Source organism: Paramisgurnus dabryanus, chromosome 9, assembly GCF_030506205.2.
Source record: "Paramisgurnus dabryanus chromosome 9, PD_genome_1.1, whole genome shotgun sequence".
Lineage (NCBI taxonomy): Eukaryota > Metazoa > Chordata > Actinopteri > Cypriniformes > Cobitidae > Paramisgurnus > Paramisgurnus dabryanus.
Window position 1 is genome coordinate 5,422,090 of NC_133345.1, and position 22,431 is coordinate 5,444,520.

General features: G+C 48.3%; 71 non-coding genes and 21 pseudogenes across 71 annotated transcripts; all 92 read left to right on the forward strand.

The window, feature by feature from the left end:
• Positions 1 to 14: 14 nt before the first annotated feature.
• LOC135754183 (5S ribosomal RNA) lies at positions 15 to 133 on the forward strand (annotated as a pseudogene).
• A 125-nt stretch (positions 134 to 258) lies between these two features.
• On the forward strand, positions 259 to 377 carry LOC135754184 (5S ribosomal RNA). The gene has a single exon (XR_010534135.1). It is a non-coding gene; the product is annotated as a 5S ribosomal RNA (ribosomal RNA).
• Positions 378 to 503: 126 nt separating this feature from the next.
• LOC135754186 (5S ribosomal RNA) lies at positions 504 to 622 on the forward strand. The gene has a single exon (XR_010534137.2). It is a non-coding gene; the product is annotated as a 5S ribosomal RNA (ribosomal RNA).
• A 120-nt stretch (positions 623 to 742) lies between these two features.
• LOC135755904 (5S ribosomal RNA) lies at positions 743 to 861 on the forward strand (annotated as a pseudogene).
• A 125-nt stretch (positions 862 to 986) lies between these two features.
• LOC135754187 (5S ribosomal RNA) lies at positions 987 to 1,105 on the forward strand. The gene has a single exon (XR_010534138.2). It is a non-coding gene; the product is annotated as a 5S ribosomal RNA (ribosomal RNA).
• A 126-nt stretch (positions 1,106 to 1,231) lies between these two features.
• On the forward strand, positions 1,232 to 1,350 carry LOC135756374 (5S ribosomal RNA; annotated as a pseudogene).
• Positions 1,351 to 1,475: 125 nt separating this feature from the next.
• On the forward strand, positions 1,476 to 1,594 carry LOC135756069 (5S ribosomal RNA). Its single transcript, XR_012337658.1, has one exon. It is a non-coding gene; the product is annotated as a 5S ribosomal RNA (ribosomal RNA).
• Positions 1,595 to 1,719: 125 nt separating this feature from the next.
• On the forward strand, positions 1,720 to 1,838 carry LOC135754788 (5S ribosomal RNA). The gene has a single exon (XR_010534719.2). It is a non-coding gene; the product is annotated as a 5S ribosomal RNA (ribosomal RNA).
• Positions 1,839 to 1,964: 126 nt separating this feature from the next.
• Positions 1,965 to 2,083, forward strand: LOC135754696 (5S ribosomal RNA). The gene has a single exon (XR_010534633.2). It is a non-coding gene; the product is annotated as a 5S ribosomal RNA (ribosomal RNA).
• A 125-nt stretch (positions 2,084 to 2,208) lies between these two features.
• Positions 2,209 to 2,327, forward strand: LOC135754188 (5S ribosomal RNA). The gene has a single exon (XR_010534139.1). It is a non-coding gene; the product is annotated as a 5S ribosomal RNA (ribosomal RNA).
• Positions 2,328 to 2,452: 125 nt separating this feature from the next.
• Positions 2,453 to 2,571, forward strand: LOC135754189 (5S ribosomal RNA). Its single transcript, XR_010534140.1, has one exon. It is a non-coding gene; the product is annotated as a 5S ribosomal RNA (ribosomal RNA).
• Positions 2,572 to 2,696: 125 nt separating this feature from the next.
• LOC135755405 (5S ribosomal RNA) lies at positions 2,697 to 2,815 on the forward strand. Its single transcript, XR_010535313.2, has one exon. It is a non-coding gene; the product is annotated as a 5S ribosomal RNA (ribosomal RNA).
• Positions 2,816 to 2,941: 126 nt separating this feature from the next.
• On the forward strand, positions 2,942 to 3,060 carry LOC135754080 (5S ribosomal RNA; annotated as a pseudogene).
• A 125-nt stretch (positions 3,061 to 3,185) lies between these two features.
• On the forward strand, positions 3,186 to 3,304 carry LOC135736514 (5S ribosomal RNA; annotated as a pseudogene).
• Positions 3,305 to 3,429: 125 nt separating this feature from the next.
• On the forward strand, positions 3,430 to 3,548 carry LOC135737261 (5S ribosomal RNA). Its single transcript, XR_010528356.2, has one exon. It is a non-coding gene; the product is annotated as a 5S ribosomal RNA (ribosomal RNA).
• A 126-nt stretch (positions 3,549 to 3,674) lies between these two features.
• LOC135736725 (5S ribosomal RNA) lies at positions 3,675 to 3,793 on the forward strand. Its single transcript, XR_010527946.2, has one exon. It is a non-coding gene; the product is annotated as a 5S ribosomal RNA (ribosomal RNA).
• Positions 3,794 to 3,913: 120 nt separating this feature from the next.
• LOC135736717 (5S ribosomal RNA) lies at positions 3,914 to 4,032 on the forward strand (annotated as a pseudogene).
• Positions 4,033 to 4,157: 125 nt separating this feature from the next.
• Positions 4,158 to 4,276, forward strand: LOC135736432 (5S ribosomal RNA). Its single transcript, XR_012337659.1, has one exon. It is a non-coding gene; the product is annotated as a 5S ribosomal RNA (ribosomal RNA).
• Positions 4,277 to 4,402: 126 nt separating this feature from the next.
• On the forward strand, positions 4,403 to 4,521 carry LOC135755380 (5S ribosomal RNA; annotated as a pseudogene).
• Positions 4,522 to 4,646: 125 nt separating this feature from the next.
• Positions 4,647 to 4,765, forward strand: LOC135755770 (5S ribosomal RNA). Its single transcript, XR_010535670.2, has one exon. It is a non-coding gene; the product is annotated as a 5S ribosomal RNA (ribosomal RNA).
• Positions 4,766 to 4,890: 125 nt separating this feature from the next.
• On the forward strand, positions 4,891 to 5,009 carry LOC135756992 (5S ribosomal RNA). The gene has a single exon (XR_012337660.1). It is a non-coding gene; the product is annotated as a 5S ribosomal RNA (ribosomal RNA).
• Positions 5,010 to 5,135: 126 nt separating this feature from the next.
• Positions 5,136 to 5,254, forward strand: LOC135756375 (5S ribosomal RNA). Its single transcript, XR_012337441.1, has one exon. It is a non-coding gene; the product is annotated as a 5S ribosomal RNA (ribosomal RNA).
• Positions 5,255 to 5,379: 125 nt separating this feature from the next.
• Positions 5,380 to 5,498, forward strand: LOC135756367 (5S ribosomal RNA). The gene has a single exon (XR_012337661.1). It is a non-coding gene; the product is annotated as a 5S ribosomal RNA (ribosomal RNA).
• A 125-nt stretch (positions 5,499 to 5,623) lies between these two features.
• LOC135754791 (5S ribosomal RNA) lies at positions 5,624 to 5,742 on the forward strand. Its single transcript, XR_010534722.2, has one exon. It is a non-coding gene; the product is annotated as a 5S ribosomal RNA (ribosomal RNA).
• Positions 5,743 to 5,868: 126 nt separating this feature from the next.
• Positions 5,869 to 5,987, forward strand: LOC135754699 (5S ribosomal RNA; annotated as a pseudogene).
• A 126-nt stretch (positions 5,988 to 6,113) lies between these two features.
• LOC135754792 (5S ribosomal RNA) lies at positions 6,114 to 6,232 on the forward strand. Its single transcript, XR_010534723.2, has one exon. It is a non-coding gene; the product is annotated as a 5S ribosomal RNA (ribosomal RNA).
• A 120-nt stretch (positions 6,233 to 6,352) lies between these two features.
• Positions 6,353 to 6,471, forward strand: LOC135754700 (5S ribosomal RNA). The gene has a single exon (XR_010534637.2). It is a non-coding gene; the product is annotated as a 5S ribosomal RNA (ribosomal RNA).
• Positions 6,472 to 6,596: 125 nt separating this feature from the next.
• LOC135754794 (5S ribosomal RNA) lies at positions 6,597 to 6,715 on the forward strand. The gene has a single exon (XR_010534725.2). It is a non-coding gene; the product is annotated as a 5S ribosomal RNA (ribosomal RNA).
• Positions 6,716 to 6,841: 126 nt separating this feature from the next.
• LOC135754901 (5S ribosomal RNA) lies at positions 6,842 to 6,960 on the forward strand. The gene has a single exon (XR_010534829.2). It is a non-coding gene; the product is annotated as a 5S ribosomal RNA (ribosomal RNA).
• Positions 6,961 to 7,080: 120 nt separating this feature from the next.
• LOC135756743 (5S ribosomal RNA) lies at positions 7,081 to 7,199 on the forward strand. Its single transcript, XR_012337662.1, has one exon. It is a non-coding gene; the product is annotated as a 5S ribosomal RNA (ribosomal RNA).
• A 126-nt stretch (positions 7,200 to 7,325) lies between these two features.
• LOC135725259 (5S ribosomal RNA) lies at positions 7,326 to 7,444 on the forward strand (annotated as a pseudogene).
• Positions 7,445 to 7,569: 125 nt separating this feature from the next.
• LOC135723577 (5S ribosomal RNA) lies at positions 7,570 to 7,688 on the forward strand. The gene has a single exon (XR_010523275.1). It is a non-coding gene; the product is annotated as a 5S ribosomal RNA (ribosomal RNA).
• A 125-nt stretch (positions 7,689 to 7,813) lies between these two features.
• LOC135723191 (5S ribosomal RNA) lies at positions 7,814 to 7,932 on the forward strand. Its single transcript, XR_010522900.1, has one exon. It is a non-coding gene; the product is annotated as a 5S ribosomal RNA (ribosomal RNA).
• A 126-nt stretch (positions 7,933 to 8,058) lies between these two features.
• On the forward strand, positions 8,059 to 8,177 carry LOC135726040 (5S ribosomal RNA). The gene has a single exon (XR_010524934.1). It is a non-coding gene; the product is annotated as a 5S ribosomal RNA (ribosomal RNA).
• Positions 8,178 to 8,302: 125 nt separating this feature from the next.
• LOC135723202 (5S ribosomal RNA) lies at positions 8,303 to 8,421 on the forward strand. Its single transcript, XR_010522911.1, has one exon. It is a non-coding gene; the product is annotated as a 5S ribosomal RNA (ribosomal RNA).
• A 125-nt stretch (positions 8,422 to 8,546) lies between these two features.
• On the forward strand, positions 8,547 to 8,665 carry LOC135723213 (5S ribosomal RNA). Its single transcript, XR_010522922.1, has one exon. It is a non-coding gene; the product is annotated as a 5S ribosomal RNA (ribosomal RNA).
• Positions 8,666 to 8,791: 126 nt separating this feature from the next.
• On the forward strand, positions 8,792 to 8,910 carry LOC135726179 (5S ribosomal RNA; annotated as a pseudogene).
• Positions 8,911 to 9,036: 126 nt separating this feature from the next.
• On the forward strand, positions 9,037 to 9,155 carry LOC135724540 (5S ribosomal RNA). Its single transcript, XR_010524204.1, has one exon. It is a non-coding gene; the product is annotated as a 5S ribosomal RNA (ribosomal RNA).
• A 120-nt stretch (positions 9,156 to 9,275) lies between these two features.
• LOC135723640 (5S ribosomal RNA) lies at positions 9,276 to 9,394 on the forward strand. The gene has a single exon (XR_010523334.1). It is a non-coding gene; the product is annotated as a 5S ribosomal RNA (ribosomal RNA).
• A 125-nt stretch (positions 9,395 to 9,519) lies between these two features.
• Positions 9,520 to 9,638, forward strand: LOC135723224 (5S ribosomal RNA). Its single transcript, XR_010522933.1, has one exon. It is a non-coding gene; the product is annotated as a 5S ribosomal RNA (ribosomal RNA).
• A 126-nt stretch (positions 9,639 to 9,764) lies between these two features.
• On the forward strand, positions 9,765 to 9,883 carry LOC135724542 (5S ribosomal RNA). Its single transcript, XR_010524206.1, has one exon. It is a non-coding gene; the product is annotated as a 5S ribosomal RNA (ribosomal RNA).
• Positions 9,884 to 10,003: 120 nt separating this feature from the next.
• LOC135726320 (5S ribosomal RNA) lies at positions 10,004 to 10,122 on the forward strand (annotated as a pseudogene).
• Positions 10,123 to 10,246: 124 nt separating this feature from the next.
• Positions 10,247 to 10,365, forward strand: LOC135723235 (5S ribosomal RNA). The gene has a single exon (XR_010522944.1). It is a non-coding gene; the product is annotated as a 5S ribosomal RNA (ribosomal RNA).
• A 126-nt stretch (positions 10,366 to 10,491) lies between these two features.
• Positions 10,492 to 10,610, forward strand: LOC135723248 (5S ribosomal RNA). The gene has a single exon (XR_010522956.1). It is a non-coding gene; the product is annotated as a 5S ribosomal RNA (ribosomal RNA).
• A 125-nt stretch (positions 10,611 to 10,735) lies between these two features.
• Positions 10,736 to 10,854, forward strand: LOC135723259 (5S ribosomal RNA). The gene has a single exon (XR_010522967.1). It is a non-coding gene; the product is annotated as a 5S ribosomal RNA (ribosomal RNA).
• Positions 10,855 to 10,981: 127 nt separating this feature from the next.
• LOC135725042 (5S ribosomal RNA) lies at positions 10,982 to 11,100 on the forward strand. Its single transcript, XR_010524695.1, has one exon. It is a non-coding gene; the product is annotated as a 5S ribosomal RNA (ribosomal RNA).
• A 125-nt stretch (positions 11,101 to 11,225) lies between these two features.
• On the forward strand, positions 11,226 to 11,344 carry LOC135723641 (5S ribosomal RNA). Its single transcript, XR_010523335.1, has one exon. It is a non-coding gene; the product is annotated as a 5S ribosomal RNA (ribosomal RNA).
• A 125-nt stretch (positions 11,345 to 11,469) lies between these two features.
• Positions 11,470 to 11,588, forward strand: LOC135725260 (5S ribosomal RNA; annotated as a pseudogene).
• Positions 11,589 to 11,713: 125 nt separating this feature from the next.
• Positions 11,714 to 11,832, forward strand: LOC135723270 (5S ribosomal RNA). Its single transcript, XR_010522978.1, has one exon. It is a non-coding gene; the product is annotated as a 5S ribosomal RNA (ribosomal RNA).
• A 126-nt stretch (positions 11,833 to 11,958) lies between these two features.
• LOC135723455 (5S ribosomal RNA) lies at positions 11,959 to 12,077 on the forward strand. Its single transcript, XR_010523160.1, has one exon. It is a non-coding gene; the product is annotated as a 5S ribosomal RNA (ribosomal RNA).
• Positions 12,078 to 12,202: 125 nt separating this feature from the next.
• LOC135723281 (5S ribosomal RNA) lies at positions 12,203 to 12,321 on the forward strand. The gene has a single exon (XR_010522989.1). It is a non-coding gene; the product is annotated as a 5S ribosomal RNA (ribosomal RNA).
• A 125-nt stretch (positions 12,322 to 12,446) lies between these two features.
• On the forward strand, positions 12,447 to 12,565 carry LOC135723292 (5S ribosomal RNA). Its single transcript, XR_010523000.1, has one exon. It is a non-coding gene; the product is annotated as a 5S ribosomal RNA (ribosomal RNA).
• A 126-nt stretch (positions 12,566 to 12,691) lies between these two features.
• Positions 12,692 to 12,810, forward strand: LOC135726180 (5S ribosomal RNA; annotated as a pseudogene).
• A 126-nt stretch (positions 12,811 to 12,936) lies between these two features.
• Positions 12,937 to 13,055, forward strand: LOC135756079 (5S ribosomal RNA). Its single transcript, XR_012337613.1, has one exon. It is a non-coding gene; the product is annotated as a 5S ribosomal RNA (ribosomal RNA).
• A 120-nt stretch (positions 13,056 to 13,175) lies between these two features.
• Positions 13,176 to 13,294, forward strand: LOC135754797 (5S ribosomal RNA). Its single transcript, XR_010534727.2, has one exon. It is a non-coding gene; the product is annotated as a 5S ribosomal RNA (ribosomal RNA).
• A 125-nt stretch (positions 13,295 to 13,419) lies between these two features.
• Positions 13,420 to 13,538, forward strand: LOC135755948 (5S ribosomal RNA). The gene has a single exon (XR_010535842.2). It is a non-coding gene; the product is annotated as a 5S ribosomal RNA (ribosomal RNA).
• Positions 13,539 to 13,664: 126 nt separating this feature from the next.
• On the forward strand, positions 13,665 to 13,783 carry LOC135755440 (5S ribosomal RNA). Its single transcript, XR_010535346.2, has one exon. It is a non-coding gene; the product is annotated as a 5S ribosomal RNA (ribosomal RNA).
• A 120-nt stretch (positions 13,784 to 13,903) lies between these two features.
• LOC135754706 (5S ribosomal RNA) lies at positions 13,904 to 14,022 on the forward strand (annotated as a pseudogene).
• A 125-nt stretch (positions 14,023 to 14,147) lies between these two features.
• LOC135756674 (5S ribosomal RNA) lies at positions 14,148 to 14,266 on the forward strand. The gene has a single exon (XR_012337663.1). It is a non-coding gene; the product is annotated as a 5S ribosomal RNA (ribosomal RNA).
• A 126-nt stretch (positions 14,267 to 14,392) lies between these two features.
• Positions 14,393 to 14,511, forward strand: LOC135754198 (5S ribosomal RNA). The gene has a single exon (XR_010534149.1). It is a non-coding gene; the product is annotated as a 5S ribosomal RNA (ribosomal RNA).
• A 126-nt stretch (positions 14,512 to 14,637) lies between these two features.
• Positions 14,638 to 14,756, forward strand: LOC135757250 (5S ribosomal RNA; annotated as a pseudogene).
• A 125-nt stretch (positions 14,757 to 14,881) lies between these two features.
• On the forward strand, positions 14,882 to 15,000 carry LOC135754884 (5S ribosomal RNA). Its single transcript, XR_010534812.2, has one exon. It is a non-coding gene; the product is annotated as a 5S ribosomal RNA (ribosomal RNA).
• A 125-nt stretch (positions 15,001 to 15,125) lies between these two features.
• LOC135756675 (5S ribosomal RNA) lies at positions 15,126 to 15,244 on the forward strand. The gene has a single exon (XR_012337552.1). It is a non-coding gene; the product is annotated as a 5S ribosomal RNA (ribosomal RNA).
• A 125-nt stretch (positions 15,245 to 15,369) lies between these two features.
• LOC135755809 (5S ribosomal RNA) lies at positions 15,370 to 15,488 on the forward strand. Its single transcript, XR_010535708.2, has one exon. It is a non-coding gene; the product is annotated as a 5S ribosomal RNA (ribosomal RNA).
• Positions 15,489 to 15,613: 125 nt separating this feature from the next.
• LOC135754199 (5S ribosomal RNA) lies at positions 15,614 to 15,732 on the forward strand. Its single transcript, XR_010534150.1, has one exon. It is a non-coding gene; the product is annotated as a 5S ribosomal RNA (ribosomal RNA).
• A 126-nt stretch (positions 15,733 to 15,858) lies between these two features.
• LOC135755673 (5S ribosomal RNA) lies at positions 15,859 to 15,977 on the forward strand (annotated as a pseudogene).
• A 126-nt stretch (positions 15,978 to 16,103) lies between these two features.
• On the forward strand, positions 16,104 to 16,222 carry LOC135756984 (5S ribosomal RNA). The gene has a single exon (XR_012337614.1). It is a non-coding gene; the product is annotated as a 5S ribosomal RNA (ribosomal RNA).
• A 120-nt stretch (positions 16,223 to 16,342) lies between these two features.
• LOC135756823 (5S ribosomal RNA) lies at positions 16,343 to 16,461 on the forward strand. Its single transcript, XR_012337567.1, has one exon. It is a non-coding gene; the product is annotated as a 5S ribosomal RNA (ribosomal RNA).
• Positions 16,462 to 16,586: 125 nt separating this feature from the next.
• On the forward strand, positions 16,587 to 16,705 carry LOC135756412 (5S ribosomal RNA). The gene has a single exon (XR_012337664.1). It is a non-coding gene; the product is annotated as a 5S ribosomal RNA (ribosomal RNA).
• Positions 16,706 to 16,831: 126 nt separating this feature from the next.
• On the forward strand, positions 16,832 to 16,950 carry LOC135755949 (5S ribosomal RNA). Its single transcript, XR_010535843.2, has one exon. It is a non-coding gene; the product is annotated as a 5S ribosomal RNA (ribosomal RNA).
• A 120-nt stretch (positions 16,951 to 17,070) lies between these two features.
• Positions 17,071 to 17,189, forward strand: LOC135756958 (5S ribosomal RNA; annotated as a pseudogene).
• Positions 17,190 to 17,314: 125 nt separating this feature from the next.
• LOC135754201 (5S ribosomal RNA) lies at positions 17,315 to 17,433 on the forward strand. The gene has a single exon (XR_010534151.1). It is a non-coding gene; the product is annotated as a 5S ribosomal RNA (ribosomal RNA).
• Positions 17,434 to 17,559: 126 nt separating this feature from the next.
• Positions 17,560 to 17,678, forward strand: LOC135755183 (5S ribosomal RNA). Its single transcript, XR_010535101.2, has one exon. It is a non-coding gene; the product is annotated as a 5S ribosomal RNA (ribosomal RNA).
• A 125-nt stretch (positions 17,679 to 17,803) lies between these two features.
• LOC135754202 (5S ribosomal RNA) lies at positions 17,804 to 17,922 on the forward strand. Its single transcript, XR_010534152.1, has one exon. It is a non-coding gene; the product is annotated as a 5S ribosomal RNA (ribosomal RNA).
• A 127-nt stretch (positions 17,923 to 18,049) lies between these two features.
• LOC135725044 (5S ribosomal RNA) lies at positions 18,050 to 18,168 on the forward strand. Its single transcript, XR_010524697.1, has one exon. It is a non-coding gene; the product is annotated as a 5S ribosomal RNA (ribosomal RNA).
• Positions 18,169 to 18,293: 125 nt separating this feature from the next.
• On the forward strand, positions 18,294 to 18,412 carry LOC135723645 (5S ribosomal RNA). Its single transcript, XR_010523338.1, has one exon. It is a non-coding gene; the product is annotated as a 5S ribosomal RNA (ribosomal RNA).
• A 125-nt stretch (positions 18,413 to 18,537) lies between these two features.
• LOC135723417 (5S ribosomal RNA) lies at positions 18,538 to 18,656 on the forward strand. Its single transcript, XR_010523122.1, has one exon. It is a non-coding gene; the product is annotated as a 5S ribosomal RNA (ribosomal RNA).
• A 126-nt stretch (positions 18,657 to 18,782) lies between these two features.
• On the forward strand, positions 18,783 to 18,901 carry LOC135724547 (5S ribosomal RNA). The gene has a single exon (XR_010524211.1). It is a non-coding gene; the product is annotated as a 5S ribosomal RNA (ribosomal RNA).
• A 120-nt stretch (positions 18,902 to 19,021) lies between these two features.
• Positions 19,022 to 19,140, forward strand: LOC135726424 (5S ribosomal RNA; annotated as a pseudogene).
• A 125-nt stretch (positions 19,141 to 19,265) lies between these two features.
• On the forward strand, positions 19,266 to 19,384 carry LOC135723428 (5S ribosomal RNA). The gene has a single exon (XR_010523133.1). It is a non-coding gene; the product is annotated as a 5S ribosomal RNA (ribosomal RNA).
• Positions 19,385 to 19,510: 126 nt separating this feature from the next.
• LOC135723439 (5S ribosomal RNA) lies at positions 19,511 to 19,629 on the forward strand. The gene has a single exon (XR_010523144.1). It is a non-coding gene; the product is annotated as a 5S ribosomal RNA (ribosomal RNA).
• Positions 19,630 to 19,754: 125 nt separating this feature from the next.
• On the forward strand, positions 19,755 to 19,873 carry LOC135723450 (5S ribosomal RNA). The gene has a single exon (XR_010523155.1). It is a non-coding gene; the product is annotated as a 5S ribosomal RNA (ribosomal RNA).
• A 126-nt stretch (positions 19,874 to 19,999) lies between these two features.
• Positions 20,000 to 20,119, forward strand: LOC135726270 (5S ribosomal RNA; annotated as a pseudogene).
• A 125-nt stretch (positions 20,120 to 20,244) lies between these two features.
• Positions 20,245 to 20,363, forward strand: LOC135723423 (5S ribosomal RNA). Its single transcript, XR_010523128.1, has one exon. It is a non-coding gene; the product is annotated as a 5S ribosomal RNA (ribosomal RNA).
• A 126-nt stretch (positions 20,364 to 20,489) lies between these two features.
• On the forward strand, positions 20,490 to 20,608 carry LOC135724233 (5S ribosomal RNA). The gene has a single exon (XR_010523903.1). It is a non-coding gene; the product is annotated as a 5S ribosomal RNA (ribosomal RNA).
• Positions 20,609 to 20,733: 125 nt separating this feature from the next.
• On the forward strand, positions 20,734 to 20,852 carry LOC135723461 (5S ribosomal RNA). Its single transcript, XR_010523166.1, has one exon. It is a non-coding gene; the product is annotated as a 5S ribosomal RNA (ribosomal RNA).
• A 126-nt stretch (positions 20,853 to 20,978) lies between these two features.
• On the forward strand, positions 20,979 to 21,097 carry LOC135725740 (5S ribosomal RNA; annotated as a pseudogene).
• A 125-nt stretch (positions 21,098 to 21,222) lies between these two features.
• On the forward strand, positions 21,223 to 21,341 carry LOC135726053 (5S ribosomal RNA; annotated as a pseudogene).
• Positions 21,342 to 21,466: 125 nt separating this feature from the next.
• Positions 21,467 to 21,585, forward strand: LOC135723474 (5S ribosomal RNA). The gene has a single exon (XR_010523178.1). It is a non-coding gene; the product is annotated as a 5S ribosomal RNA (ribosomal RNA).
• Positions 21,586 to 21,711: 126 nt separating this feature from the next.
• LOC135724549 (5S ribosomal RNA) lies at positions 21,712 to 21,830 on the forward strand. Its single transcript, XR_010524213.1, has one exon. It is a non-coding gene; the product is annotated as a 5S ribosomal RNA (ribosomal RNA).
• Positions 21,831 to 21,950: 120 nt separating this feature from the next.
• On the forward strand, positions 21,951 to 22,069 carry LOC135723646 (5S ribosomal RNA). The gene has a single exon (XR_010523339.1). It is a non-coding gene; the product is annotated as a 5S ribosomal RNA (ribosomal RNA).
• A 125-nt stretch (positions 22,070 to 22,194) lies between these two features.
• On the forward strand, positions 22,195 to 22,313 carry LOC135723485 (5S ribosomal RNA). Its single transcript, XR_010523189.1, has one exon. It is a non-coding gene; the product is annotated as a 5S ribosomal RNA (ribosomal RNA).
• The last annotated feature ends 118 nt before the right edge of the window (positions 22,314 to 22,431 follow it).

A 22,431-nucleotide genomic window follows, 5' to 3' on the forward strand; every position in this document is an offset into this window, starting at 1 on the left:
TCGAGTCAGCACTCGCTTACGGCCACACCACCCTGAGCACGTCCGTTCTCGTCTGATCTCGTAAGCCAAGCAGGGTCGGGCCTGGTTAGTACTTGGATGGGAGACCGCATGGGAATACCAGGTGCTGTAAGCATTTAATTAATTAAATATTTATTTATGTCATATTTTCCCATGAATGCGTCCTTTCTGTAACCATTTACCGATGTCATTGCGTTGCCACATTAGCCTTGAAGTGTCTCTCGAATCGAGTCAGCACTCGCTTACGGCCACACCACCCTGAGCACGCCCGCTCTCGTCTGATCTCGGAAGCCAAGCAGGGTCGGGCCTGGTTAGTACTTGGATGGGAGACCGCCTGGGAATACCAGGTGCTGTAAGCATTTAATTAATCAATTATTTTTTTTATGTCATTTTTTCCCATGAATGCGTCCTTTCTGTAACCATTTACCGATGTCATTGCGTTGCCACATTAACCTTGAAGTGTCTCTCGAATCGAGTCAGCACTCGTTTACGGCCACACCACCCTGAGCACGCCCGCTCTCGTCTGATCTCGGAAGCCAAGCAGGGTCGGGCCTGGTTAGTACTTGGATGGGAGACCGCCTGGGAATACCTGGTGCTGTAAGAATTAAATTAATTAATTATTTATGTCATTTTTCCCATGAATGCGTCCTTTCTGTAAGCGTTCTCCCATGGCATGGCGTTGCCACATTAGTTTTGAAGTGTCTCTCGAATCAAGTCAGCACTCGCTTACGGCCACGCCACCCTGAGCACGCCCGCTCTCGTCTGATCTCGTAAGCCAAGCAGGGTCGGGCCTGGTTAGTACTTGGATGGGAGACCGCCTGGGAATACCAGGTGCTCTAAGCATTTAATTAATTAATTATTTTTTTATGTCATTTTTTCCCATGAATGCGTCCTTTCTGTAAGCGTTCTCCCATGGCATGGCGTTGCCACATTAGTTTTGAAGTGTCTCTCGAATCAAGTCTGCACTCGCTTACGGCCACACCACCCTGAGCACGCCCGCTCTCGTCTGATCTCGGAAGCCAAGCAGGGTCGGGCCTGGTTAGTACTTGGATGGGAGACCGCCTGGGAATGCCAGGTGCTGTAAGCATTTAATTAATTAATAATTTTTTTTATGTCATTTTTTCCCATGAATGCGTCCTTTCTGTAACCATTTACCGATGTCATTGCGTTGCCACATTAGCCTTGAAGTGTCTCTCGAATCGAGTCAGCACTCGCTTACGGCCACACCACCCTGAGCACGCCCGCTCTCGTCTGATCTCGAAAGCCAAGCAGGGTCGGGCCTGGTTAGTACTTGGATGGGAGATTGCCTGGGAATACCAGGTGCTGTAAGCATTTAATTAATTAAATATTTATTTATGTCATTTTTTCCCATGAATGCGTTCTTTCTGTAAGCGTTCACTGATGTCATGGCGTTGCCACATAAGTCTTGAAGTGTCTGTCGATTCGAGTCGGCACTCGCTTACGGCCACACCACCCTGAGCACGCCCGCTCTCGTCTGATCTCGGAAGCCAAGCAGGGTCGGGCCTGGTTAGTACTTGGATGGGAGACCGCCTGGGAATACCAGGTGCTGTAAGCATTTAATTAATTAAATATTTATTTATGTCATATTTTCCCATGAATGCGTCCTTTCTGTAAGCGTTCTCCCATGGCATGGCGTTGCCACATTAGTTTTGAAGTGTCTCTCGAATCAAGTCTGCACTCGCTTACGGCCACACCACCCTGAGCACGCCCGCTCTCGTCTGATCTCGGAAGCCAAGCAGGGTCGGGCCTGGTTAGTACTTGGATGGGAGACCGCCTGGGAATACCAGGTGCTGTAAGCATTTAATTAATTAATAATTTTTTTTATGTCATTTTTTCCCATGAATGCGTCCTTTCTGTAACCATTTACCGATGTCATTGCGTTGCCACATTAGCCTTGAAGTGTCTCTCGAATCGAGTCAGCACTCGCTTACGGCCACACCACCCTGAGCACGCCCGCTCTCGTCTGATCTCGGAAGCCAAGCAGGGTCGGGCCTGGTTAGTACTTGGATGGGAGACCGCCTGGGAATACCAGGTGCTGTAAGCATTTAATTAATTAATTATTTTTTTATGTCATTTTTTCCCATGAATGCGTCCTTTCTGTAACCATTTACCGATGTCATTGCGTTGCCACATTAGCCTTGAAGTGTCTCTCGAATCGAGTCAGCACTCGCTTACGGCCACACCACCCTGAGCACGCCCGCTCTCGTCTGATCTCGGAAGCCAAGCAGGGTCGGGCCTGGTTAGTACTTGGATGGGAGACCGCCTGGGAATACCAGGTGCTGTAAGCATTTAATTAATTAATTATTTTTTTATGTCATTTTTTCCCATGAATGCGATCTTTCTGTAAGCGTTCACTGATGTCATGGCGTTGCCACATAAGTCTTGAAGTGTCTATCGAAGCGAGTCAGCACTCGCTTACGGCCACACCACCCTGAGCACGCCCGCTCTCGTCTGATCTCGGAAGCCAAGCAGGGTCGGGCCTGGTTAGTACTTGGATGGGAGACCGCCTGGGAATACCAGGTGCTGTAAGCATTTAATTAATTAATTATTTTTTTATGTCATTTTTTCCCATGAATGCGACCTTTCTGTAAGCGTTCAATGATGTCATGGCGTTGCCACATAAGTCTTGAAGTGTCTATCGAAGCGAGTCAGCACTCGCTTACGGCCACACCACCCTGAGCACGCCCGCTCTCGTCTGATCTCGGAAGCCAAGCAGGGTCGGGCCTGGTTAGTACTTGGATGGGAGACCGCCTGGGAATACCAGGTGCTGTAAGCATTTAATTAATTAATTATTTTTTTTATGTCATTTTTTCCCATGAATGCGTCCTTTCTGTAACCATTTACCGATGTCATTGCGTTGCCACATTAGCCTTGAAGTGTCTCTCGAATCGAGTCAGCACTCGCTTACGGCCACACCACCCTGAGCACGTCCGTTCTCGTCTGATCTCGTAAGCCAAGCAGGGTCGGGCCTGGTTAGTACTTGGATGGGAGACCGCCTGGGAATACCAGGTGCTGTAAGCATTTAATTAATTAATTATTTTTTTATGTCATTTTTTCCCATGAATGCGATCTTTCTGTAAGCGTTCACCGATGTCATGGCGTTGCCACATAAGTCTTGAAGTGTCTATCGAAGCGTGTCAGCACTCGCTTACGGCCACACCACCCTGAGCACGCCCGCTCTCGTCTAATGTCGGAAGCCAAGCAGGGTCGGGCCTGGTTAGTACTTGGATGGGAGACCGCCTGGGAATACCAGGTGCTGTAAGCATTTAATTAATTAAATATTTATTTATGTCATATTTTCCCATGAATGCGTCCTTTCTGTAACCATTTACCGATGTCATTGCGTTGCCACATTAGCCTTGAAGTGTCTCTCGAATCGAGTCAGCACTCGCTTACGGCCACACCACCCTGAGCACGCCCGCTCTCGTCTGATCTCGGAAGCCAAGCAGGGTCGGGCCTGGTTAGTACTTGGATGGGAGACCGCCTGGGAATACCAGGTGCTGTAAGCATTTAATTAATCAATTATTTTTTTTATGTCATTTTTTCCCATGAATGCGTCCTTTCTGTAACCATTTACCGATGTCATTGCGTTGCCACATTAACCTTGAAGTGTCTCTCGAATCGAGTCAGCACTCGTTTACGGCCACACCACCCTGAGCACGCCCGCTCTCGTCTGATCTCGGAAGCCAAGCAGGGTCGGGCCTGGTTAGTACTTGGATGGGAGACCGCCTGGGAATACCTGGTGCTGTAAGAATTAAATTAATTAATTATTTATGTCATTTTTCCCATGAATGCGTCCTTTCTGTAAGCGTTCTCCCATGGCATGGCGTTGCCACATTAGTTTTGAAGTGTCTCTCGAATCAAGTCAGCACTCGCTTACGGCCACGCCACCCTGAGCACGCCCGCTCTCGTCTGATCTCGTAAGCCAAGCAGGGTCGGGCCTGGTTAGTACTTGGATGGGAGACCGCCTGGGAATACCAGGTGCTCTAAGCATTTAATTAATTAATTATTTTTTAATGTCATTTTTTCCCATGAATGCGTCCTTTCTGTAAGCGTTCTCCCATGGCATGGCGTTGCCACATTAGTTTTGAAGTGTCTCTCGAATCAAGTCTGCACTCGCTTACGGCCACACCACCCTGAGCACGCCCGCTCTCGTCTGATCTCGGAAGCCAAGCAGGGTCGGGCCTGGTTAGTACTTGGATGGGAGACCGCCTGGGAATACCAGGTGCTGTAAGCATTTAATTAATTAATAATTTTTTTTATGTCATTTTTTCCCATGAATGCGTCCTTTCTGTAACCATTTACCGATGTCATTGCGTTGCCACATTAGCCTTGAAGTGTCTCTCGAATCGAGTCAGCACTCGCTTACGGCCACACCACCCTGAGCACGCCCGCTCTCGTCTGATCTCGGAAGCCAAGCAGGGTCGGGCCTGGTTAGTACTTGGATGGGAGATTGCCTGGGAATACCAGGTGCTGTAAGCATTTAATTAATTAAATATTTATTTATGTCATTTTTTCCCATGAATGCGTTCTTTCTGTAAGCGTTCACTGATGTCATGGCGTTGCCACATAAGTCTTGAAGTGTCTGTCGATTCGAGTCGGCACTCGCTTACGGCTACACCACCCTGAGCACGCCCGCTCTCGTCTGATCTCGGAAGCCAAGCAGGGTCGGGCCTGGTTAGTACTTGGATGGGAGACCGCCTGGGAATACCAGGTGCTGTAAGCATTTAATTAATTAAATATTTATTTATGTCATATTTTCCCATGAATGCGTCCTTTCTGTAAGCGTTCTCCCATGGCATGGCGTTGCCACATTAGTTTTGAAGTGTCTCTCGAATCAAGTCTGCACTCGCTTACGGCCACACCACCCTGAGCACGCCCGCTCTCGTCTGATCTCGGAAGCCAAGCAGGGTCGGGCCTGGTTAGTACTTGGATGGGAGACCGCCTGGGAATACCAGGTGCTGTAAGCATTTAATTAATTAATAATTTTTTTTATGTCATTTTTTCCCATGAATGCGTCCTTTCTGTAACCATTTACCGATGTCATTGCGTTGCCACATTAGCCTTGAAGTGTCTCTCGAATCGAGTCAGCACTCGCTTACGGCCACACCACCCTGAGCACGCCCGCTCTCGTCTGATCTCGGAAGCCAAGCAGGGTAGGGCCTGGTTAGTACTTGGATGGGAGACCGCCTGGGAATACCAGGTGCTGTAAGCATTTAATTAATTAATTATTTTTTTATGTCATTTTTTCCCATGAATGCGTCCTTTCTGTAACCATTTACCGATGTCATTGCGTTGCCACATTAGCCTTGAAGTGTCTCTCGAATCGAGTCAGCACTCGCTTACGGCCACACCACCCTGAGCACGCCCGCTCTCGTCTGATCTCGGAAGCCAAGCAGGGTCGGGCCTGGTTAGTACTTGGATGGGAGACCGCCTGGGAATACCAGGTGCTGTAAGCATTTAATTAATTAATTATTTTTTTATGTCATTTTTTCCCATGAATGCGATCTTTCTGTAAGCGTTCAGTGATGTCATGGCGTTGCCACATAAGTCTTGAAGTGTCTATCGAAGCGAGTCAGCACTCGCTTACGGCCACACCACCCTGAGCACGCCCGCTCTCGTCTGATCTCGGAAGCCAAGCAGGGTCGGGCCTGGTTAGTACTTGGATGGGAGACCGCCTGGGAATACCAGGTGCTGTAAGCATTTAATTAATTAATTATTTTTTTTATGTCATTTTTTCCCATGAATGCGTCCTTTCTGTAACCATTTACCGATGTCATTGCGTTGCCACATTAGCCTTGAAGTGTCTCTCGAATCGGGTCAGCACTCGTTTACGGCCACACCACCCTGAGCACGCCCGCTCTCGTCTGATCTCGGAAGCCAAGCAGGGTCGGGCCTGGTTAGTACTTGGATGGGAGACCGCCTGGGAATACCAGATGCTGTAATAATTTAATTGATTAATTATTTTTTTTATGTCATTTTTTCCCATGAATGCGTCCTTTCTGTAACCATTTACCGATGTCATTGCGTTGCCACATTAGCCTTGAAGTGTCTCTCGAATCGAGTCAGCACTCGTTTACGGCCACACCACCCTGAGCACGCCCGCTCTCGTCTGATCTCGGAAGCCAAGCAGGGTCGGGCCTGGTTAGTACTTGGATGGGAGACCGCCTGGGAATACCTGGTGCTGTAAGAATTAAATTAATTAATTATTTATGTCATTTTTCCCATGAATGCGTCCTTTCTGTAAGCGTTCTCCCATGGCATGGCGTTGCCACATTAGTTTTGAAGTGTCTCTCGAATCAAGTCAGCACTCGCTTACGGCCACGCCACCCTGAGCACGCCCGCTCTCGTCTGATCTCGGAAGCCAAGCAGGGTCGGGCCTGGTTAGTACTTGGATGGGAGACCGCCTGGGAATACCAGGTGCTGTAAGCATTTAATTAATTAAATATTTATTTATGTCATATTTTCCCATGAATGCGTCCTTTCTGTAACCATTTACCGATGTCATTGCGTTGCCACATTAGCCTTGAAGTGTCTCTCGAATCGAGTCAGCACTCGCTTACGGCCACACCACCCTGAGCACGCCCGCTCTCGTCTGATCTCGGAAGCCAAGCAGGGTCGGGCCTGGTTAGTACTTGGATGGGAGACCGCCTGGGAATACCAGGTGCTGTAAGCATTTAATTAATTAATTATTTTTTTTATGTCATTTTTTCCCATGAATGCGTCCTTTCTGTAACCATTTACCGATGTCATTGCGTTGCCACATTAGCCTTGAAGTGTCTCTCGAATCGAGTCAGCACTCGTTTACGGCCACACCACCCTGAGCACGCCCGCTCTCGTCTGATCTCGGAAGCCAAGCAGGGTCGGGCCTGGTTAGTACTTGGATGGGAGACCGCCTGGGAATACCTGGTGCTGTAAGAATTAAATTAATTAATTATTTATGTCATTTTTCCCATGAATGAGTCCTTTCTGTAAGCGTTCTCCCATGGCATGGCGTTGCCACATTAGTTTTGAAGTGTCTCTCGAATCAAGTCTGCACTCGCTTACGGCCACACCACCCTGAGCACGCCCGCTCTCGTCTGATCTCGGAAGCCAAGCAGGGTCGGGCCTGGTTAGTACTTGGATGGGAGACCGCCTGGGAATACCAGGTGCTGTAAGCATTTAATTAATTAATAATTTTTTTTATGTCATTTTTTCCCATGAATGCGTCCTTTCTGTAACCATTTACCGATGTCATTGCGTTGCCACATTAGCCTTGAAGTGTCTCTCGAATCGAGTCAGCACTCGCTTACGGCCACACCACCCTGAGCACGCCCGCTCTCGTCTGATCTCGGAAGCCAAGCAGGGTCGGGCCTGGTTAGTACTTGGATGGGAGATTGCCTGGGAATACCAGGTGCTGTAAGCATTTAATTAATTAAATATTTATTTATGTCATTTTTTCCCATGAATGCGTTCTTTCTGTAAGCGTTCACTGATGTCATGGCGTTGCCACATAAGTCTTGAAGTGTCTGTCGATTCGAGTCGGCACTCGCTTACGGCTACACCACCCTGAGCACGCCCGCTCTCGTCTGATCTCGGAAGCCAAGCAGGGTCGGGCCTGGTTAGTACTTGGATGGGAGACCGCCTGGGAATACCAGGTGCTGTAAGCATTTAATTAATTAAATATTTATTTATGTCATATTTTCCCATGAATGCGTCCTTTCTGTAAGCGTTCTCCCATGGCATGGCGTTGCCACATTAGTTTTGAAGTGTCTCTCGAATCAAGTCTGCACTCGCTTACGGCCACACCACCCTGAGCACGCCCGCTCTCGTCTGATCTCGGAAGCCAAGCAGGGTCGGGCCTGGTTAGTACTTGGATGGGAGACCGCCTGGGAATACCAGGTGCTGTAAGCATTTAATTAATTAATAATTTTTTTTATGTCATTTTTTCCCATGAATGCGTCCTTTCTGTAACCATTTACCGATGTCATTGCGTTGCCACATTAGCCTTGAAGTGTCTCTCGAATCGAGTCAGCACTCGCTTACGGCCACACCACCCTGAGCACGCCCGCTCTCGTCTGATCTCGGAAGCCAAGCAGGGTAGGGCCTGGTTAGTACTTGGATGGGAGACCGCCTGGGAATACCAGGTGCTGTAAGCATTTAATTAATTAATTATTTTTTTATGTCATTTTTTCCCATGAATGCGTCCTTTCTGTAACCATTTACCGATGTCATTGCGTTGCCACATTAGCCTTGAAGTGTCTCTCGAATCGAGTCAGCACTCGCTTACGGCCACACCACCCTGAGCACGCCCGCTCTCGTCTGATCTCGGAAGCCAAGCAGGGTCGGGCCTGGTTAGTACTTGGATGGGAGACCGCCTGGGAATACCAGGTGCTGTAAGCATTTAATTAATTAATTATTTTTTTATGTCATTTTTTCCCATGAATGCGATCTTTCTGTAAGCGTTCAGTGATGTCATGGCGTTGCCACATAAGTCTTGAAGTGTCTATCGAAGCGAGTCAGCACTCGCTTACGGCCACACCACCCTGAGCACGCCCGCTCTCGTCTGATCTCGGAAGCCAAGCAGGGTCGGGCCTGGTTAGTACTTGGATGGGAGACCGCCTGGGAATACCAGGTGCTGTAAGCATTTAATTAATTAATTATTTTTTTTATGTCATTTTTTCCCATGAATGCGTCCTTTCTGTAACCATTTACCGATGTCATTGCGTTGCCACATTAGCCTTGAAGTGTCTCTCGAATCGGGTCAGCACTCGTTTACGGCCACACCACCCTGAGCACGCCCGCTCTCGTCTGATCTCGGAAGCCAAGCAGGGTCGGGCCTGGTTAGTACTTGGATGGGAGACCGCCTGGGAATACCAGATGCTGTAATAATTTAATTGATTAATTATTTTTTTTATGTCATTTTTTCCCATGAATGCGTCCTTTCTGTAACCATTTACCGATGTCATTGCGTTGCCACATTAGCCTTGAAGTGTCTCTCGAATCGAGTCAGCACTCGTTTACGGCCACACCACCCTGAGCACGCCCGCTCTCGTCTGATCTCGGAAGCCAAGCAGGGTCGGGCCTGGTTAGTACTTGGATGGGAGACCGCCTGGGAATACCTGGTGCTGTAAGAATTAAATTAATTAATTATTTATGTCATTTTTCCCATGAATGCGTCCTTTCTGTAAGCGTTCTCCCATGGCATGGCGTTGCCACATTAGTTTTGAAGTGTCTCTCGAATGAAGTCAGCACTCGCTTACGGCCACGCCACCCTGAGCACGCCCGCTCTCGTCTGATCTCGGAAGCCAAGCAGGGTCGGGCCTGGTTAGTACTTGGATGGGAGACCGCCTGGGAATACCAGGTGCTGTAAGCATTTAATTAATTAAATATTTATTTATGTCATATTTTCCCATGAATGCGTCCTTTCTGTAACCATTTACCGATGTCATTGCGTTGCCACATTAGCCTTGAAGTGTCTCTCGAATCGAGTCAGCACTCGCTTACGGCCACACCACCCTGAGCACGCCCGCTCTCGTCTGATCTCGGAAGCCAAGCAGGGTCGGGCCTGGTTAGTACTTGGATGGGAGACCGCCTGGGAATACCAGGTGCTGTAAGCATTTAATTAATTAATTATTTTTTTTATGTCATTTTTTCCCATGAATGCGTCCTTTCTGTAACCATTTACCGATGTCATTGCGTTGCCACATTAGCCTTGAAGTGTCTCTCGAATCGAGTCAGCACTCGTTTACGGCCACACCACCCTGAGCACGCCCGCTCTCGTCTGATCTCGGAAGCCAAGCAGGGTCGGGCCTGGTTAGTACTTGGATGGGAGACCGCCTGGGAATACCTGGTGCTGTAAGAATTAAATTAATTAATTATTTATGTCATTTTTCCCATGAATGCGTCCTTTCTGTAAGCGTTCTCCCATGGCATGGCGTTGCCACATTAGTTTTGAAGTGTCTCTCGAATCAAGTCAGCACTCGCTTACGGCCACGCCACCCTGAGCACGCCCGCTCTCATCTGATCTCGTAAGCCAAGCAGGGTCGGGCCTGGTTAGTACTTGGATGGGAGACCGCCTGGGAATACCAGGTGCTCTAAGCATTTAATTAATTAATAATTTTTTATGTCATTTTTTCCCATGAATGCGTCCTTTCTGTAAGCGTTCTCCCATGGCATGGCGTTGCCACATTAGTTTTGAAGTGTCTCTCGAATCAAGTCTGCACTCGCTTACGGCCACACCACCCTGAGCACGCCCGCTCTCGTCTGATCTCGGAAGCCAAGCAGGGTCGGGCCTGGTTAGTACTTGGATGGGAGACCGCCTGGGAATACCAGGTGCTGTAAGCATTTAATTAATTAAAAAATTTTTTTATGTCATTTTTTCCCATGAATGCGTCCTTTCTGTAACCATTTACCGATGTCATTGCGTTGCCACATTAGCCTTGAAGTGTCTCTCGAATCGAGTCAGCACTCGCTTACGGCCACACCACCCTGAGCACGCCCGCTCTCGTCTGATCTCGGAAGCCAAGCAGGGTCGGGCCTGGTTAGTACTTGGATGGGAGACCGCCTGGGAATACCAGGTGCTGTAAGCATTTAATTAATTAAATATTTTTTTATGTCATTTTTTCCCATGAATGCGACCTTTCTGTAAGCGTTCACTGATGTCATGGCGTTGCCACATAAGTCTTGAAGTGTCTATCGAAGCGAGTCAGCACTCGCTTACGGCCACACCACCCTGAGCACGCCCGCTCTCGTCTGATCTCGGAAGCCAAGCAGGGTCGGGCCTGGTTAGTACTTGGATGGGAGACCGCCTGGGAATACCAGGTGCTGTAAGCATTTAATTAATTAATAAATTTTTTTTATGTCATTTTTTCCCATGAATGCGTCCTTTCTGTAACCATTTACCGATGTCATTGCGTTGCCACATTAGCCTTGAAGTGTCTCTCGAATCGAGTCAGCACTCGCTTACGGCCACACCACCCTGAGCACGCCCGTTCTCGTCTGATCTCGGAAGCCAAGCAGGGTCGGGCCTGGTTAGTACTTGGATGGGAGACCGCCTGGGAATACCAGGTGCTCTAAGCATTTAATTAATTAATTATTTTTTTATGTCATTTTTTCCCATGAATGCGTCCTTTCTGTAAGCGTTCTCCCATGGCATGGCGTTGCCACATTAGTTTTGAAGTGTCTCTCGAATCAAGTCAGCACTCGCTTACGGCCACGCCACCCTGAGCACGCCCGCTCTCGTCTGATCTCGGAAGCCAAGCAGGGTCGGGCCTGGTTAGTACTTGGATGGGAGACCGCCTGGGAATACCAGGTGCTGTAAGCATTTAATTAATTAAATATTTATTTATGTCATATTTTCCCATGAATGCGTCCTTTCTGTAACCATTTACCGATGTCATTGCGTTGCCACATTAGCCTTGAAGTGTCTCTCGAATCGAGTCAGCACTCGCTTACGGCCACACCACCCTGAGCACGCCCGCTCTCGTCTGATCTCGGAAGCCAAGCAGGGTCGGGCCTGGTTAGTACTTGGATGGGAGATTGCCTGGGAATACCAGGTGCTGTAAGCATTTAATTAATTAAATATTTATTTATGTCATTTTTTCCCATGAATGCGTTCTTTCTGTAAGCGTTCACTGATGTCATGGCGTTGCCACATAAGTCTTGAAGTGTCTGTCGATTCGAGTCGGCACTCGCTTACGGCCACACCACCCTGAGCACGCCCGCTCTCGTCTGATCTCGGAAGCCAAGCAGGGTCGGGCCTGGTTAGTACTTGGATGGGAGACCGCCTGGGAATACCAGGTGCTGTAAGCATTTAATTAATTAATAATTTTTTTTATGTCATTTTTTCCCATGAATGCGTCCTTTCTGTAACCATTTACCGATGTCATTGCGTTGCCACATTAGCCTTGAAGTGTCTCTCGAATCGAGTCAGCACTCGTTTACGGCCACACCACCCTGAGCACGCCCGCTCTCGTCTGATCTCGGAAGCCAAGCAGGGTCGGGCCTGGTTAGTACTTGGATGGGAGACCGCCTGGGAATACCAGGTGCTGTAAGCATTTAATTAATTAATTATTTTTTTATGTCATTTTTTCCCATGAATGCGTCCTTTCTGTAACCATTTACCGATGTCATTGCGTTGCCACATTAGCCTTGAAGTGTCTCTCGAATCGAGTCAGCACTCGCTTACGGCCACACCACCCTGAGCACGCCCGCTCTCGTCTGATCTCGGAAGCCAAGCAGGGTCGGGCCTGGTTAGTACTTGGATGGGAGACCGCCTGGGAATACCAGGTGCTGTAAGCATTTAATTAATTAATTATTTTTTTATGTCATTTTTTCCCATGAATGCGATCTTTCTGTAAGCGTTCAGTGATGTCATGGCGTTGCCACATAAGTCTTGAAGTGTCTATCGAAGCGAGTCAGCACTCGCTTACGGCCACACCACCCTGAGCACGCCCGCTCTCGTCTGATCTCGGAAGCCAAGCAGGGTCGGGCCTGGTTAGTACTTGGATGGGAGACCGCCTGGGAATACCAGGTGCTGTAAGCATTTAATTAATTAATTATTTTTTTTATGTCATTTTTTCCCATGAATGCGTCCTTTCTGTAACCATTTACCGATGTCATTGCGTTGCCACATTAGCCTTGAAGTGTCTCTCGAATCGGGTCAGCACTCGTTTACGGCCACACCACCCTGAGCACGCCCGCTCTCGTCTGATCTCGGAAGCCAAGCAGGGTCGGGCCTGGTTAGTACTTGGATGGGAGACCGCCTGGGAATACCAGATGCTGTAATAATTTAATTGATTAATTATTTTTTTTATGTCATTTTTTCCCATGAATGCGTCCTTTCTGTAACCATTTACCGATGTCATTGCGTTGCCACATTAGCCTTGAAGTGTCTCTCGAATCGAGTCAGCACTCGTTTACGGCCACACCACCCTGAGCACGCCCGCTCTCGTCTGATCTCGGAAGCCAAGCAGGGTCGGGCCTGGTTAGTACTTGGATGGGAGACCGCCTGGGAATACCTGGTGCTGTAAGAATTAAATTAATTAATTATTTATGTCATTTTTCCCATGAATGCGTCCTTTCTGTAAGCGTTCTCCCATGGCATGGCGTTGCCACATTAGTTTTGAAGTGTCTCTCGAATCAAGTCAGCACTCGCTTACGGCCACGCCACCCTGAGCACGCCCGCTCTCGTCTGATCTCGGAAGCCAAGCAGGGTCGGGCCTGGTTAGTACTTGGATGGGAGACCGCCTGGGAATACCAGGTGCTGTAAGCATTTAATTAATTAAATATTTATTTATGTCATATTTTCCCATGAATGCGTCCTTTCTGTAACCATTTACCGATGTCATTGCGTTGCCACATTAGCCTTGAAGTGTCTCTCGAATCGAGTCAGCACTCGCTTACGGCCACACCACCCTGAGCACGCCCGCTCTCGTCTGATCTCGGAAGCCAAGCAGGGTCGGGCCTGGTTAGTACTTGGATGGGAGACCGCCTGGGAATACCAGGTGCTGTAAGCATTTAATTAATTAATTATTTTTTTTATGTCATTTTTTCCCATGAATGCGTCCTTTCTGTAACCATTTACCGATGTCATTGCGTTGCCACATTAGCCTTGAAGTGTCTCTCGAATCGAGTCAGCACTCGTTTACGGCCACACCACCCTGAGCACGCCCGCTCTCGTCTGATCTCGGAAGCCAAGCAGGGTCGGGCCTGGTTAGTACTTGGATGGGAGACCGCCTGGGAATACCTGGTGCTGTAAGAATTAAATTAATTAATTATTTATGTCATTTTTCCCATGAATGCGTCCTTTCTGTAAGCGTTCTCCCATGGCATGGCGTTGCCACATTAGTTTTGAAGTGTCTCTCGAATCAAGTCAGCACTCGCTTACGGCCACGCCACCCTGAGCACGCCCGCTCTCGTCTGATCTCGTAAGCCAAGCAGGGTCGGGCCTGGTTAGTACTTGGATGGGAGACCGCCTGGGAATACCAGGTGCTCTAAGCATTTAATTAATTAATTATTTTTTTATGTCATTTTTTCCCATGAATGCGTCCTTTCTGTAAGCGTTCTCCCATGGCATGGCGTTGCCACATTAGTTTTGAAGTGTCTCTCGAATCAAGTCTGCACTCGCTTACGGCCACACCACCCTGAGCACGCCCGCTCTCGTCTGATCTCGGAAGCCAAGCAGGGTCGGGCCTGGTTAGTACTTGGATGGGAGACCGCCTGGGAATACCAGGTGCTGTAAGCATTTAATTAATTAATAATTTTTTTTATGTCATTTTTTCCCATGAATGCGTCCTTTCTGTAACCATTTACCGATGTCATTGCGTTGCCACATTAGCCTTGAAGTGTCTCTCGAATCGAGTCAGCACTCGCTTACGGCCACACCACCCTGAGCACGCCCGCTCTCGTCTGATCTCGGAAGCCAAGCAGGGTCGGGCCTGGTTAGTACTTGGATGGGAGACCGCCTGGGAATACCAGGTGCTGTAAGCATTTAATTAATTAATAATTTTTTTTATGTCATTTTTTCCCATGAATGCGTCCTTTCTGTAACCATTTACCGATGTCATTGCGTTGCCACATTAGCCTTGAAGTGTCTCTCGAATCGAGTCAGCACTCGCTTACGGCCACACCACCCTGAGCACGCCCGCTCTCGTCTGATCTCGGAAGCCAAGCAGGGTCGGGCCTGGTTAGTACTTGGATGGGAGATTGCCTGGGAATACCAGGTGCTGTAAGCATTTAATTAATTAAATATTTATTTATGTCATTTTTTCCCATGAATGCGTTCTTTCTGTAAGCGTTCACTGATGTCATGGCGTTGCCACATAAGTCTTGAAGTGTCTGTCGATTCGAGTCGGCACTCGCTTACGGCCACACCACCCTGAGCACGCCCGCTCTCGTCTGATCTCGGAAGCCAAGCAGGGTCGGGCCTGGTTAGTACTTGGATGGGAGACCGCCTGGGAATACCAGGTGCTGTAAGCATTTAATTAATTAATAATTTTTTTATGTCATTTTTTCCCATGAATGCGTCCTTTCTGTAACCATTTACCGATGTCATTGCGTTGCCACATTAGCCTTGAAGTGTCTCTCGAATCGAGTCAGCACTCGTTTACGGCCACACCACCCTGAGCACGCCCGCTCTCGTCTGATCTCGGAAGCCAAGCAGGGTCGGGCCTGGTTAGTACTTGGATGGGAGACCGCCTGGGAATACCAGGTGCTGTAAGCATTTAATTAATTAATTATTTTTTTATGTCATTTTTTCCCATGAATGCGTCCTTTCTGTAACCATTTACCGATGTCATTGCGTTGCCACATTAGCCTTGAAGTGTCTCTCGAATCGAGTCAGCACTCGCTTACGGCCACACCACCCTGAGCACGCCCGCTCTCGTCTGATCTCGGAAGCCAAGCAGGGTCGGGCCTGGTTAGTACTTGGATGGGAGACCGCCTGGGAATACCAGGTGCTGTAAGCATTTAATTAATTAATTATTTTTTTATGTCATTTTTTCCCATGAATGCGATCTTTCTGTAAGCGTTCAGTGATGTCATGGCGTTGCCACATAAGTCTTGAAGTGTCTATCGAAGCGAGTCAGCACTCGCTTACGGCCACACCACCCTGAGCACGCCCGCTCTCGTCTGATCTCGGAAGCCAAGCAGGGTCGGGCCTGGTTAGTACTTGGATGGGAGACCGCCTGGGAATACCAGGTGCTGTAAGCATTTAATTAATTAATTATTTTTTTTATGTCATTTTTTCCCATGAATGCGTCCTTTCTGTAACCATTTACCGATGTCATTGCGTTGCCACATTAGCCTTGAAGTGTCTCTCGAATCGGGTCAGCACTCGTTTACGGCCACACCACCCTGAGCACGCCCGCTCTCGTCTGATCTCGGAAGCCAAGCAGGGTCGGGCCTGGTTAGTACTTGGATGGGAGACCGCCTGGGAATACCAGATGCTGTAATAATTTAATTGATTAATTATTTTTTTTATGTCATTTTTTCCCATGAATGCGTCCTTTCTGTAACCATTTACCGATGTCATTGCGTTGCCACATTAGCCTTGAAGTGTCTCTCGAATCGAGTCAGCACTCGTTTACGGCCACACCACCCTGAGCACGCCCGCTCTCGTCTGATCTCGGAAGCCAAGCAGGGTCGGGCCTGGTTAGTACTTGGATGGGAGACCGCCTGGGAATACCTGGTGCTGTAAGAATTAAATTAATTAATTATTTATGTCATTTTTCCCATGAATGCGTCCTTTCTGTAAGCGTTCTCCCATGGCATGGCGTTGCCACATTAGTTTTGAAGTGTCTCTCGAATCAAGTCAGCACTCGCTTACGGCCACGCCACCCTGAGCACGCCCGCTCTCGTCTGATCTCGGAAGCCAAGCAGGGTCGGGCCTGGTTAGTACTTGGATGGGAGACCGCCTGGGAATACCAGGTGCTGTAAGCATTTAATTAATTAAATATTTATTTATGTCATATTTTCCCATGAATGCGTCCTTTCTGTAACCATTTACCGATGTCATTGCGTTGCCACATTAGCCTTGAAGTGTCTCTCGAATCGAGTCAGCACTCGCTTACGGCCACACCACCCTGAGCACGCCCGCTCTCGTCTGATCTCGGAAGCCAAGCAGGGTCGGGCCTGGTTAGTACTTGGATGGGAGACCGCCTGGGAATACCAGGTGCTGTAAGCATTTAATTAATTAATTATTTTTTTTATGTCATTTTTTCCCATGAATGCGTCCTTTCTGTAACCATTTACCGATGTCATTGCGTTGCCACATTAGCCTTGAAGTGTCTCTCGAATCGAGTCAGCACTCGTTTACGGCCACACCACCCTGAGCACGCCCGCTCTCGTCTGATCTCGGAAGCCAAGCAGGGTCGGGCCTGGTTAGTACTTGGATGGGAGACCGCCTGGGAATACCTGGTGCTGTAAGAATTAAATTAATTAATTATTTATGTCATTTTTCCCATGAATGCGTCCTTTCTGTAAGCGTTCTCCCATGGCATGGCGTTGCCACATTAGTTTTGAAGTGTCTCTCGAATCAAGTCAGCACTCGCTTACGGCCACGCCACCCTGAGCACGCCCGCTCTCGTCTGATCTCGTAAGCCAAGCAGGGTCGGGCCTGGTTAGTACTTGGATGGGAGACCGCCTGGGAATACCAGGTGCTCTAAGCATTTAATTAATTAATAATTTTTTTATGTCATTTTTTCCCATGAATGCGTCCTTTCTGTAAGCGTTCTCCCATGGCATGGCGTTGCCACATTAGTTTTGAAGTGTCTCTCGAATCAAGTCTGCACTCGCTTACGGCCACACCACCCTGAGCACGCCCGCTCTCGTCTGATCTCGGAAGCCAAGCAGGGTCGGGCCTGGTTAGTACTTGGATGGGAGACCGCCTGGGAATACCAGGTGCTGTAAGCATTTAATTAATTAATAATTTTTTTTATGTCATTTTTTCCCATGAATGCGTCCTTTCTGTAACCATTTACCAATGTCATTGCGTTGCCACATTAGCCTTGAAGTGTCTCTCGAATCGAGTCAGCACTCGCTTACGGCCACACCACCCTGAGCACGCCCGCTCTCGTCTGATCTCGGAAGCCAAGCAGGGTCGGGCCTGGTTAGTACTTGGATGGGAGACCGCCTGGGAATACCAGGTGCTGTAAGCATTTAATTAATTAAATATTTTTTTATGTCATTTTTTCCCATGAATGCGACCTTTCTGTAAGCGTTCACTGATGTCATGGCGTTGCCACATAAGTCTTGAAGTGTCTATCGAAGCGAGTCAGCACTCGCTTACGGCCACACCACCCTGAGCACGCCCGCTCTCGTCTGATCTCGGAAGCCAAGCAGGGTCGGGCCTGGTTAGTACTTGGATGGGAGACCGCCTGGGAATACCAGGTGCTGTAAGCATTTAATTAATTAATAATTTTTTTTTATGTCATTTTTTCCCATGAATGCGTCCTTTCTGTAACCATTTACCGATGTCATTGCGTTGCCACATTAGCCTTGAAGTGTCTCTCGAATCGAGTCAGCACTCGCTTACGGCCACACCACCCTGAGCACGCCCGTTCTCGTCTGATCTCGGAAGCCAAGCAGGGTCGGGCCTGGTTAGTACTTGGATGGGAGACCGCCTGGGAATACCAGGTGCTCTAAGCATTTAATTAATTAATTATTTTTTTATGTCATTTTTTCCCATGAATGCGTCCTTTCTGTAAGCGTTCTCCCATGGCATGGCGTTGCCACATTAGTTTTGAAGTGTCTCTCGAATCAAGTCAGCACTCGCTTACGGCCACGCCACCCTGAGCACGCCCGCTCTCGTCTGATCTCGGAAGCCAAGCAGGGTCGGGCCTGGTTAGTACTTGGATGGGAGACCGCCTGGGAATACCAGGTGCTGTAAGCATTTAATTAATTAAATATTTATTTATGTCATATTTTCCCATGAATGCGTCCTTTCTGTAACCATTTACCGATGTCATTGCGTTGCCACATTAGCCTTGAAGTGTCTCTCGAATCGAGTCAGCACTCGCTTACGGCCACACCACCCTGAGCACGCCCGCTCTCGTCTGATCTCGGAAGCCAAGCAGGGTCGGGCCTGGTTAGTACTTGGATGGGAGACCGCCTGGGAATACCAGGTGCTGTAAGCATTTAATTAATTAATTATTTTTTTTATGTCATTTTTTCCCATGAATGCGTCCTTTCTGTAACCATTTACCGATGTCATTGCGTTGCCACATTAGCCTTGAAGTGTCTCTCGAATCGAGTCAGCACTCGTTTACGGCCACACCACCCTGAGCACGCCCGCTCTCGTCTGATCTCGGAAGCCAAGCAGGGTCGGGCCTGGTTAGTACTTGGATGGGAGACCGCCTGGGAATACCTGGTGCTGTAAGAATTAAATTAATTAATTATTTATGTCATTTTTCCCATGAATGCGTCCTTTCTGTAAGCGTTCTCCCATGGCATGGCGTTGCCACATTAGTTTTGAAGTGTCTCTCGAATCAAGTCAGCACTCGCTTACGGCCACGCCACCCTGAGCACGCCCGCTCTCGTCTGATCTCGTAAGCCAAGCAGGGTCGGGCCTGGTTAGTACTTGGATGGGAGACCGCCTGGGAATACCAGGTGCTCTAAGCATTTAATTAATTAATTATTTTTTTATGTCATTTTTTCCCATGAATGCGTCCTTTCTGTAAGCGTTCTCCCATGGCATGGCGTTGCCACATTAGTTTTGAAGTGTCTCTCGAATCAAGTCTGCACTCGCTTACGGCCACACCACCCTGAGCACGCCCGCTCTCGTCTGATCTCGGAAGCCAAGCAGGGTCGGGCCTGGTTAGTACTTGGATGGGAGACCGCCTGGGAATACCAGGTGCTGTAAGCATTTAATTAATTAATAATTTTTTTTATGTCATTTTTTCCCATGAATGCGTCCTTTCTGTAACCATTTACCGATGTCATTGCGTTGCCACATTAGCCTTGAAGTGTCTCTCGAATCGAGTCAGCACTCGCTTACGGCCACACCACCCTGAGCACGCCCGCTCTCGTCTGATCTCGGAAGCCAAGCAGGGTCGGGCCTGGTTAGTACTTGGATGGGAGACCGCCTGGGAATACCAGGTGCTGTAAGCATTTAATTAATTAAATATTTTTTTATGTCATTTTTTCCCATGAATGCGACCTTTCTGTAAGCGTTCACTGATGTCATGGCGTTGCCACATAAGTCTTGAAGTGTCTATCGAAGCGAGTCAGCACTCGCTTACGGCCACACCACCCTGAGCACGCCCGCTCTCGTCTGATCTCGGAAGCCAAGCAGGGTCGGGCCTGGTTAGTACTTGGATGGGAGACCGCCTGGGAATACCAGGTGCTGTAAGCATTTAATTAATTAATAATTTTTTTTATGTCATTTTTTCCCATGAATGCGTCCTTTCTGTAACCATTTACCGATGTCATTGCGTTGCCACATTAGCCTTGAAGTGTCTCTCGAATCGAGTCAGCACTCGCTTACGGCCACACCACCCTGAGCACGCCCGTTCTCGTCTGATCTCGGAAGCCAAGCAGGGTCGGGCCTGGTTAGTACTTGGATGGGAGACCGCCTGAGGAATACCAGGTGCTCTAAGCATTTAATTAATTAATTATTTTTTTATGTCATTTTTTCCCATGAATGCGTCCTTTCTGTAAGCGTTCTCCCATGGCATGGCGTTGCCACATTAGTTTTGAAGTGTCTCTCGAATCAAGTCTGCACTCGCTTACGGCCACACCACCCTGAGCACGCCCGCTCTCGTCTGATCCCGGAAGCCAAGCAGGGTCGGGCCTGGTTAGTACTTGGATGGGAGACCGCCTGGGAATACCAGGTGCTGTAAGCATTTAATTAATTAATAATTTTTTTTATGTCATTTTTTCCCATGAATGCGTCCTTTCTGTAACCATTTACCGATGTCATTGCGTTGCCACATTAGCCTTGAAGTGTCTCTCGAATCGAGTCAGCACTCGCTTACGGCCACACCACCCTGAGCACGCCCGCTCTTGTCTGATCTCGGAAGCCAAGCAGGGTCGGGCCTGGTTAGTACTTGGATGGGAGACCGCCTGGGAATACCAGGTGCTGTAAGCATTTAATTAATTAATTATTTTTTTATGTCATTTTTTCCCATGAATGCGACCTTTCTGTAAGCGTTCAATGATGTCATGGCGTTGCCACATAAGTCTTGAAGTGTCTATCGAAGCGAGTCAGCACTCGCTTACGGCCACACCACCCTGAGCACGCCCGCTCTCGTCTGATCTCGGAAGCCAAGCAGGGTCGGGCCTGGTTAGTACTTGGATGGGAGACCGCCTGGGAATACCAGGTGCTGTAAGCATTTAATTAATTAATTATTTTTTTTATGTCATTTTTTCCCATGAATGCGTCCTTTCTGTAACCATTTACCGATGTCATTGCGTTGCCACATTAGCCTTGAAGTGTCTCTCGAATCGAGTCAGCACTCGCTTACGGCCACACCACCCTGAGCACGTCCGTTCTCGTCTGATCTCGTAAGCCAAGCAGGGTCGGGCCTGGTTAGTACTTGGATGGGAGACCGCCTGGGAATACCAGGTGCTGTAAGCATTTAATTAATTAATTATTTTTTTATGTCATTTTTTCCTATGAATGCGATCTTTCTGTAAGCGTTCACCGATGTCATTGGTTTGCCACATAAGTCTTGAAGTGTCTATCGAAGCGTGTCAGCACTCGCTTACGGCCACACCACCCTGAGCACGCCCGCTCTCGTCTAATGTCGGAAGCCAAGCAGGGTCGGGCCTGGTTAGTACTTGGATGGGAGACCGCCTGGGAATACCAGGTGCTGTAAGCATTTAATTAATTAAATATTTATTTATGTCATATTTTCCCATGAATGCGTCCTTTCTGTAACCATTTACCGATGTCATTGCGTTGCCACATTAGCCTTGAAGTGTCTCTCGAATCGAGTCAGCACTCGCTTACGGCCACACCACCCTGAGCACGCCCGCTCTCGTCTGATCTCGGAAGCCAAGCAGGGTCGGGCCTGGTTAGTACTTGGATGGGAGACCGCCTGGGAATACCAGGTGCTGTAAGCATTTAATTAATCAATTATTTTTTTTATGTCATTTTTTCCCATGAATGCGTCCTTTCTGTAACCATTTACCGATGTCATTGCGTTGCCACATTAGCCTTGAAGTGTCTCTCGAATCGAGTCAGCACTCGTTTACGGCCACACCACCCTGAGCACGCCCGCTCTCGTCTGATCTCGGAAGCCAAGCAGGGTCGGGCCTGGTTAGTACTTGGATGGGAGACCGCCTGGGAATACCTGGTGCTGTAAGAATTAAATTAATTAATTATTTATGTCATTTTTCCCATGAATGCGTCCTTTCTGTAAGCGTTCTCCCATGGCATGGCGTTGCCACATTAGTTTTGAAGTGTCTCTCGAATCAAGTCAGCACTCGCTTACGGCCACGCCACCCTGAGCACGCCCGCTCTCGTCTGATCTCGGAAGCCAAGCAGGGTCGGGCCTGGTTAGTACTTGGATGGGAGACCGCCTGGGAATACCAGGTGCTGTAAGCATTTAATTAATTAAATATTTATTTATGTCATATTTTCCCATGAATGCGTCCTTTCTGTAACCATTTACCGATGTCATTGCGTTGCCACATTAGCCTTGAAGTGTCTCTCGAATCGAGTCAGCACTCGCTTACGGCCACACCACCCTGAGCACGCCCGCTCTCGTCTGATCTCGGAAGCCAAGCAGGGTCGGGCCTGGTTAGTACTTGGATGGGAGACCGCCTGGGAATACCAGGTGCTGTAAGCATTTAATTAATTAATTATTTTTTTTATGTCATTTTTTCCCATGAATGCGTCCTTTCTGTAACCATTTACCGATGTCATTGCGTTGCCACATTAGCCTTGAAGTGTCTCTCGAATCGAGT